The following is a 478-nucleotide window of genomic DNA, read 5'->3' as shown; positions in this document are numbered from 1 at the left end:
ATTCTTGCTGAGATCATTAATCTCAGCTCACACTATGGCATATAACATTTACACTCATTGAGGTTATGGGGTTTCTGTACATGGAACATCTTTATTCTACTTATTGTCCCTTCCACTCCTCCCCACCCCTGGCCCTTTTTCCCTTGGACTGCTTCCCTATTGCAAGAGACCCATCTCTTTGTTCCCTTCCATTAATCCGTTAATATTCACTTTGTTTATATTTTACCTCACTCAGCTGAGAGATATCTTAGTGTATTTAAACTTCAACTTTTTTTGTTTCCCCTAGAATAAGGATCCTGTGATTACAAGTATCAGGGAACCCAAGAAGCTGACTCAATTCAGTGGTAGGTAGTCTTCAGAAATTGCTTCCTCTTAAACCTCAGGAGAGTCAAGGGTCCTAAAGCTGTGGCTCTCTCCTTTGTAAGGATTTCATCCCTGGGCTAGGTTCTAATTGTTACAGACCATCACAACCCTGGAA

The sequence above is a fragment of the Octodon degus genome, unplaced genomic scaffold, assembly GCF_000260255.1.
Source record: "Octodon degus isolate 3935 unplaced genomic scaffold, OctDeg1.0 scaffold00253, whole genome shotgun sequence".
In the NCBI taxonomy this organism is placed as follows: Eukaryota; Metazoa; Chordata; class Mammalia; order Rodentia; family Octodontidae; genus Octodon; species Octodon degus.
The sequence above is the reverse complement of the archived record's forward strand: the minus strand, read 5'-3'. Positions refer to the sequence as shown.